Below are 8,781 nucleotides of genomic sequence, written 5' to 3' on the forward strand. Positions count from 1 at the left end.
GACATTTCTTTCTCCTGCTGGATCCTATTAGCACCCTGAGGTTGGAAATGCTACTTTGGAGTGTTGTAAGGAATGTGATTTATACTGGAAAGTAGCGGCAATCTATCTTTCCCTATACACACACTGCACGTGAGGCTGGAGAGCTAAATCCACACGGCCTGAACAAACAGCAAGCAGATTAATTGTGGAGGAGGCTTCGGACACCTCGTGGGAAGGGCAGGCGTGAGGCTGGGGGAAATGGGCTCAGGGCAGGCGGGGAAGTGCTGCTGGTGGGATCCCACCCCTGTCCCATGCAGGCTGGCCATGCGAATGACTGCTTTCCAGCTTGTTCTGCAGGCAAGGCTTGGAGCTGGGCCGTTCACAAGGGCAGTGGTCACAGGGTTTGTCCTTCATCCTTTTCCCTGCCTATTGACCTCGTGTCCAGGGAAGATCAGAGCTGAGATTTTGCACCGCTTTGCCTGCGTGCAAGTGCATATCCACAGCCTGCATGGGAGCCAGATGAAAATAAGAATTGAACGGTGCCCGAAGGAGGGCTGATGAGCCTTTATCAGATATGACACACTAACTACTGAGGCTCCTTGCTGAAATACCGGGTTAAAACCTTCTCAGTGTCAAATTTCATCCTCCTAAGTAAAGAGACACTTTCCATAGTGTTTGTGTGAATCTTCTGGATAAGCCCCAGAGACTGAAACCGTCTCGGCTTCGTGTGGGCATTAAAAGTCCCACCCACACGTTTAAAAAAAGCCCCAAACTCAGAAACGCAAAAGCTGACATTTACTCTAAAATGTCTTCTTCCTGCATGGCTGCATGGCATCCCGTGTGATCCGTGCCTCGCTGGAGCTGGCGGCATGCGAGCAGGGCTGCAGGCATCCCCCAGGCTGCCACCGAGGGGCCCAGAAGTGTGAGCACAAACAGACACATGGACACAGACACTAGCACAGTGCTTTCCGGGAGAAAAACCAACAACAAAAAAACCCCTAAGCAGCCTCTCTGTCAAAAGCCCTTTTATAAAAGCCTCAGTAGCTAAAGAATTGCCATTGTTTCAGTCTCCAGTGAGTGCTAGTCTTAAAATATTTCCAGCTCAGAGCAGGCTTTGACATTCTGCCCAGACCCAGGAGAGGGAACAAACATGAGTTCAGAAATGTTTCTGCAGTGTGCAGATCCTTCTTTTTGGAGAACCCTGCTCAGCATCTCATGGCAGCATCCCTTCCAGGCAGGAGAAACACCCCAAGAACAGGGAGGTAGGGGCTTTTCAGGACCCTTAATTAGGCAAGGAGAGCTGGATTTCACGCTGAGGCACCAGGGTTTGCTTTTCATGCTGATTATTTGGCTTTTCCCTTGCAAACAGCAAAACCATCTTTTTATCCAGCAGTACAGTGCTCCAGGCTGTTCTTGCTCCAGTGCTGCTGGTTCTCACTGCTGGGGATCTGGGCAGCCTTTTCTCCATGCTGACCAATGGCCCAGGGTTGTGCCGCAGTGCCCACGTGGAGGAAGAAGCTCTCGATGGCTACAGAAGGGCAGCTGAGGGGTGAAGCATGGCACATGCCCACCTCATGGGGGCTCCTCGTTGGGGAGGTGCAGCAGGTTCCCTGGCCCATAGTCACAATGTCTCGCCTTCTCCCTTTCCATGCTGTGAAACAAGGAAGACAGGAGCTCAGACATATATTACTGGCTTGGCTACCCTTCTGCAAACCAAGGTCTTCCCTGCCTACTTACAAAGCAAGTTTTGGCAGAAGGGTGCAGAAGACATTTGGAGGTCTGTAGGAAACCAGGAGCAAGCTGTCTGCCCCTACAACATGCACAGAAAGAAAACGCAATCGGGCAGCATCCTTCTCCAGCACTGAAAGAGCAGCCAGCAGCCATCAAAGCCCAGGCAGGAGCAGCGTGGGACCATACACAGTGCTGATGCTGCGGGCTGCAGTGAGCTGCTTGTTTGGGCTGAGAGCATTCAGCACGCTGGCAAAGGGCAGTGTTTACCCGGGAACAATGTGGGGTTAAAATTTAATAAGTCCTTGTGCAACTTTATAGAGCGGCAGTGAGGACAAATAAACATCTCTTAAAATACAGTCAGTACTCAGGCTTGCTGTTTAATTCATTCTCCGGAAATGCATGTTGTTTACAGCCACTCGTTTCAGGAGCTAGGAACAGCAGGAGGTTGATCCACTCCAAATTTCAGGCAAAATAATGCAATCCTCACTCTACTCTTGCTTGTTCCTAGGAGAGAACACAAGGTCAACCCTTCAGCTAGTGCAAAGTTTGCTCTAAACTAAATAACTTTTTATTTGAAAAAGTTTGTTTTCTGTTTTCTCTCTCCCCCTGCTATGCTTGTGAGTCCACGTCTCTGGAGGATTTGGGTTTCCTTTGGAGAGATAAAGGCTTCTGGATGGAATTGAAGCTGGGTGGCCAGAAGCAGAGGCTCCCAAGGCTGAAGGTTAGGCAACCACTCTCTTATCTGCTCCCCTCCCATGCAGCAACAAACAGGGGAGCAGCCTGGTGTGCTGAATCTCTCTCCTCCTGGGGCTGCCCAGCCCACCCCGGGATGCTACAGTGCAGATAAATCTCCCGTGCTGGGAGCTGGGTCAGCTCCCATCCTGCTCACAGAGCTGAGTGGGAGCAATGCCAGTGCTATCGACACGCAGCCACAAATCGGGTCATGTCACCCCTTCCCTCCCAGCACAGAGCTCTGCTCCTGCAAAGACAACAGGGAGAGCATTGCTCAGGGCGAAGCACAGGGCAAAATGCTGGCCCAGGAGCTGCAAACGTGCCCGAAGCCTCGAAGAAGGGCTCTGCTCCTCTAGGAAGAGAGCCAAAGCTGCACTCTGCCAAGGGCTGGGCATCAGGGGGTTGGGTGGAGGCAAAAGGGGGGACCCCTGTTCATTTTAAGAACCTCACGGACCGTGGAGCCAGCTCTGCCGGCCTGACCTACATAGGCAGACCAGAGCTCTCTGAGCACAATTGATCCATTGGCAATGGAAGAAGATGGAGTGGGGGGGACGTGCCTGGTGCCAGCAGGGAGCTGTGCCTGCCTGCAGCAATTGGGCATCCTGCATCCCTCATCCCACATCCTACATCCTGCAGCCCCAGCGCCCTGCCTGTGTCTCCCTGCACGGAGCACCCCCAGCCACAACTTTTGGGATGTTCTCTTTTTTGTAGCTGGCTTCTGGTAGCAAAAGTTACTCATTTGTATGTGCCCCTGGGACATCTCTAAATAATACACGCAAGGATTTGGCTGCCAATGAGTCAACAGGAGTGTTCTTTGGCTCTGAAGATAAATTCACATTTCCTTGCAGAGCCTGCTAATGGATTGTCCTTCCTGCCCAGTTATCTCGTGTATCCAACACTCCCCCAAAGACCTTCCTTCACCTTTGTTGTTTGAGTGCCTTACACCCTTGGGCCACTCCTGCTGACCTCACAGGTTCTGCCGCAGGGGATGGATGCACATTTCAGCCATAGGTGCTGAAATGGGTGGCAGGAATATCATAGATGGGGACCTTCGTGAGGAGGGAAAGGGGAGAAACTACAGAACTCTGTGGTTCTTTTTCCCCAAGTCCCCTGGGCAAGAGGCTGCGTTCTCCCCTTTTGGAATAAAAGTCACGTTCCTCCTTTTGGATAATACCTTCTCTATTAGACCCTTAACAGTGCTACCTACATGGAGCAGCAGACCTTATCTCTGACAGTAGTAACAGGAGGTGTTAAACATAGAGAACCAAGCCGTGGTGCAGAAAAAGGAAAAACAAGGCTGGTTAAAGGTGGGCAGAATCTGGCATTGCCTCTTCCTGGAGGCTGCGGGCGATGCGTCTGCGTCGCTCTGTTCCCAGGAAAGCGCCGTGCCAAGTTTCAGTTCTCCACGGCACAAATGAATCACAGCAAATTGCTCACGGAGCCTCTGCAGCCGGCAAACACCGACAGCTTAGGTATAAAGGGAAAGCACAGCCGGCCCCACTCCTGCCCTCTGAATACAAGGCTGCTAATTAGTAAATAAGGGATAATCCGATCAATTAAGTGCTCAGCCTGGAGGCTGGAGAGGAGGGTAGAGCTCTGCCAGGGAGGAGGTGGGGAAGGAAGGGAAGGCTGTAAGGGGAGGAGGGACAGGTTGGGATGCTCAGAGCAGATTGGGATGCACAAAGCAGGTTGGGATGCTCAGAGCAGATTGGGATGCTCAGAGCAGGTTGGGATGCACAGAGCAGGTTGGGATGCACAGAGCAGATTGGGGTGCACAGAGCAGGTTGGGATGCACAGAGCAGGTTGGGATGCTCAGAGCAGGTTGGGATGCACAGAGCAGATTGGGATGCTCAGAGCAGATTGGGGTGCATAGAGCAGGTTGGGATGCACAGAGCAGATTGGGATGCTCAGAGCAGATTGGGGTGCATAGAGCAGGTTGGGATGCACAGAGCAGATTGGGATGCACAAAGCAGGTTGGGATGCACAGAACAGTTTGGGATGCACAGAGCAGATTGGGGTGCACAGAACAGGTTTGGGTGCACGGTGCAGCTGTGGTGCACAAGGACTGGTGGGGGCTGCCCTGAGTCTCTGCAGTGGGTTCTTCCATGGAGGTGCAGCTCACGCACTAGGTGGAAAGGAGAAATGCAGAGGTTTAGAGGGACATGGGGCCTGGTTCTAGAGCATCTTCATTGCGCATGGAGAGCTGTGGGAGCTGCTGCCCATTTCCAGGCTTGTACATTCAGCCTCAGGAGAGCAGCAAAAGGAAATGGAATTCTCTCTCCCTGGAGCAAGCTGGGCTCTCCTGGGCTGTGCAGCTCCTGGGACTCAGCTGCAGGGACCCACTCCTCTGCTGCCCCTGTGCCCCCCTTCCATCAGCTGCTTCCCCACAGCCATCCCTGGTGCTGTTAAACCTTCTCCACAAGCCCCGATTTCGATTACATGTTTTTAAAAAGTCATTAAAGAGAATTCCCCATGAAATTATTTTTATTCCCCGCCTCTCCTCCCCACCCCTCCGCCTATTTCCAAACTAATGAGATTAATTGAAAGCTGCAAACGTTTTCCAAGGGCCCAAGGCAAATACTGCATCAAACCACTATAACTCTCCTCTGGCAGTGCTGGATCCCTGTGCCACTCTGTTCCCTGCTCTGAGCTGCACTTTGCAGCCTCTGAAGGTGCCCCCATTTGGAAACCTTTGATATTTTTTTTCCTCCTCCAAGGAAGGGAAGAGGAAGCACCTGAGGAATGAGAGCTGTCAGATGCAGTTGTGTGAAATCTCACTTTTGGAGAAGGGATCTCTGCAGCACGGCGCATTTCCCTGGGAAGCTGGAATGAGGGAATATTGGAAAAGCGATCCTGCTTCTCTCAGCCCTGTGGGTAGGGAAGGAAAGGAAAAATGAAATCCCCCAACCCCGGTGGTTATGCACACCAAAGCCAACAATGCTGTTATCTGCTCTCAGTGTTTGACGCTTCACATCCCAGAGCTCGGTCAATCAATAGAACAGATCTCCTGCTGCACCTCTCCAGGCCCCATGGGCTCCTCCAGGATTGATGAAAGCAAACATCCATTCCCAGGGCTGCACGCCTCTGGAAACATCACACTCCTTCACACTGCTTTGCTGCCATGTGCTCAGGATGAATAGCAGAGAGGGAACGATGCAGATTTGTTACTTGGGGAGCAATTGCTCAGGATAGCATTTCCTCTGGTGCTGCTGTAAGCAAGGAGAGGAAAAACCTCAAATTAAACCCGCAGATATCCTGAATTAGGATGTCCTTCTGTGCATGGATGTATGAACACGTGCTGATGAAGAAGACAGTGATAGTTTTGGAATTGGGATTGGAAAAAGGTACTGATCTAGTTGTATGGAAAAATGCTACAAAACCCACCTGGGGTGAACTGGGTGCAGGTCCTGCAGTGCTGGGTTTGGGGCAGCACTGCAGGAAGGAAACTCAGTATGGATTGGAGAGCCTGATGGGCATCGCAGCACGGCAGGGCTTTCAGACCTGTTCTTCCAATTGCTTTCCCCAAAACCCCACAGCATGTGATTCCTCCAAGCAGAGACAAACAGCACAGGCAATGGGGAGCATTCCGACACGGCCGCAGCACCGCAGCACCCTCACAGCACCCTGCTGCACAGCCACAGCCGTGGGACACCGCGCTGGATCCGGCCCTTCTTGCAGGCTGAAGACCTCCAGTTTATTAAAGACACATTCCTGTGCTAATAAAAGGCGTGTTGTCTGGTGGCGGGGAGGCTGCAGGATGTTATGGTTGGAATGTTCCTCGGCCCTTGTGCAATTAAAAGACTCACCAGCTGTGGGTCTGCAAGGAGCTGGTTGTTTTTTATTCTTCTCCCCCCAGACAGACAGAGCTGATGTTTGCTGTGATCTCTGTGATGTCACCCGCACCTCTTTGATGTGTGCAACTGGGAACCGCTGGCTCACGGCTGCGGGGGGATATCTGAGCAGTGCTCATTAGATGGCCTCTAGGATGGCGACAAGACTAATTAATGAAGGGAAGAGACCAACTCCTGCATCCATATTCATTCGTGCATCAGGGCTCGGTGGTCACTGTGGAGAGCCCAATGCAAAAATAATAATGGGATGAAGTCAGTTCCCAAAGACTTCAGTAATGGCACAAAAGGGTGGGTCTGGATGGATCCCTTTGGGTTTGGGGTCTGGGAAGCACAGCTGGAACCCTCCCTGCTGCCCAGGCTTCCCACCGTGGCACAGCACTGAGCTGCTATTATGGGATAAATGGAAACCAGCCCCACTGCAGCAAGGTGGGCAGCAGGAACACGCTGTCCCCTGTGCTCACTGGGGCAAATACCGGTCTGGTGAACATTTACACAGGTATTTACCCCGCAAGCAGCCCAGAGCTGGATGAAGATAAGGTGAGCGCTGGGACGATGTGGAAATGCCTGTCAGCCCTACAGACCTGCAGGGCAAATTAAGCAATCGTGTTCCCAGGACACACGTAAAAATAAGTAAAAAACAGTATTAATCCATAGCAACAAAAGGCGATAGCATGGCAACAGCGGCGACGGTTGCAAAACAAAACAGCAACAAGGAGAGTGGGGGAGAGAGAAAATAAAGCCCTGCTCTGTCCTTCTGGCAGAGCAGGCTAAAATGGGATGTTGCATGGAAGTCAATGGGCGTTAGAGCAGGTGGTGCTGGTGCACGGGGCTGGGGCAGCGCACAGGGCATGGGTGGGGAACACCGTGCTGTTGGCTCCCATGGGCAAAACCACCCCAAAGAACCCAAACTGGGCTGAACTGGCAGGGCAACAAGGCTTACCCCTCTGCTTTGAACTCAGGTGCTGCTCTGCTGCGGGTGCGTAGGAAGAGAGTTATGGAAATAAGCCCTAATGGGTGTTAATTTGAAGTGGTGAGGGGAAGCGCTGCCGCTGGGGTACGTGGGCTTTGGCCCCGAGCGCTGGCACAGCTTTGGGCTTAGGATGTGGATGGAGGATGGGGAATCCAGATGGGATTGCATAAAACCGAGTTGCAGGCAGCTTGGCTTTATCAGAACCTCACTAAATGGATAGTTGTTAAAAGGAGCAGATTTTCCGTGCTGCGAGAGCCAAAGCAAATACAGTGAAACGTAATTAAAAGCTTGCCTGCTAAAATAATAATTTTCTTACGGGTTGAGAAATGTAAAGCACAATGAGAGATGGGGGCTGATAAGAGAACAATGATTCTCCATTGTGCCTGCTGGAAGCGCGTAGATAAAGAGCACAAATAAAGACAGGGGGTTTGAGAGCAGAGTGTTTCGGTGAGGGCTGCTTCTGCACTTTCTCTAGAATAGAAAGGAGTAACTTCTGCTCTCTTTGTCTTTGTATGGGAGTCAGGAACGGCTCAGTCCATACAATCATTGCAGTGTGTGCGCAGCAAAGGGAGTTTTTGACTCCTGCCATCTGCAGCAAAGGCAAAAAGTTGGCAATAAATTTAAAGCAGTTTTATTTACCTTGAACTGCTCAGCCAAGAATGCACATTATTTAGGGACTGGAATAAAAAGCCATTCACTCTAGTTCAATTGGCCATTTAGTTCAATTTGTGTGTGTTACTGCAGGTAATTACTATGGTAATAATGTACTGTAATCTGCGCTGATTTGGAACTTGTCCTGTTTCTGTATTAATAATAAGTGCCATATATGTACTAATTACCAGTTTGTTACCATGGTTATTTGCGTAGATGCCGTGTTAATGATACCCTGGAAACATAAAGCAATCACATTTTTGAATTAAATCTTTGTGGCCTCTTTAGCGCTAAAAGCCCAATTCACATAAAATAATGATGAAGAAAATGAGCTCATCGCGGCCGGCTCTCCAGCGAGCTGATTAGCGGCGCTGCGCAAACACCCGGCTGTACCATGCTGAAAAATTAGAGCCTCCAAAACATTTTCCACGGTTGCTAAGTAACTTCCCAAAGATGACATCACTTACAGGAATACGCGGTGCCAAATCTGTCATGCACACGTATTTATAGAGCGCGCGGCGGAGAGCCCTCGGCTGCTGCCGCCGCCGTCGGTGCGAGCTGCTGGCTCAGTGCCGGAGCAGGGGGGTAAAGAAGCAATAAGCAGGCATCTCCCCCCACCCCATGTACACGCTGCTCTTTGGAAGGAGCCAGCAGGCCATCTGTAGACATAGATATGTGCTTTAGGGTTATTTAAAGCCGAGAGGGATTGTTGCTAGCCCTCCTCCTCCACGCTGCAGGTCCTGCGCTGGGTTGCGTCTCTGCCCCCCATCCAACTGAGCAGAGCAGCGCGTCCATCTTGTGGGTATTGGTAGGGCAAGGGGGAATGGTTTTGAACTGAGACAGGGGAGGTTTGGGTTGGATATCAGG

Source organism: Tympanuchus pallidicinctus, unplaced genomic scaffold (genome assembly GCF_026119805.1).
Source record: "Tympanuchus pallidicinctus isolate F22 unplaced genomic scaffold, pur_lepc_1.0 scaffold8, whole genome shotgun sequence".
In the NCBI taxonomy this organism is placed as follows: Eukaryota; Metazoa; Chordata; class Aves; order Galliformes; family Phasianidae; genus Tympanuchus; species Tympanuchus pallidicinctus.